Genomic DNA, 364 nt, shown 5'->3' with positions numbered 1-364 from the left:
TTATAACGAGAAAACTCTCGTTATGTCGATATAACGAGAAAACAAGGGGGGAAAAAATGCATGGCCGCTTAGAACTTCCGTATGACTCACAGTTTCACCACCGCAATATTCAGTGTCATAAACAAACTGCTTATTAAAACCAAGGTTGACGTCACTTCTGTTTGCACCTATATCTTTATTTGTGCTTCCTTGAAGTACATGATTGTTAATTAATAAGCAGGGATGTTGTGTTTATCTAGGACGCGCTTCAACTATGTATTTGTAATGTGCATCTTTTCCTTATTTTTTAATCTTTATTGTTAATCAAATATATATTGATAAATGTGATTTATATGTAAAGTGTATAGGCTAATTTAATTCAGTA

This window comes from Sinocyclocheilus grahami, unplaced genomic scaffold (genome assembly GCF_001515645.1).
Source record: "Sinocyclocheilus grahami isolate Dianchi unplaced genomic scaffold, SAMN03320097.WGS_v1.1 scaffold3700.1, whole genome shotgun sequence".
NCBI classification, from domain to species: Eukaryota; Metazoa; Chordata; class Actinopteri; order Cypriniformes; family Cyprinidae; genus Sinocyclocheilus; species Sinocyclocheilus grahami.
This window is presented reverse-complemented; position numbering follows the sequence as displayed.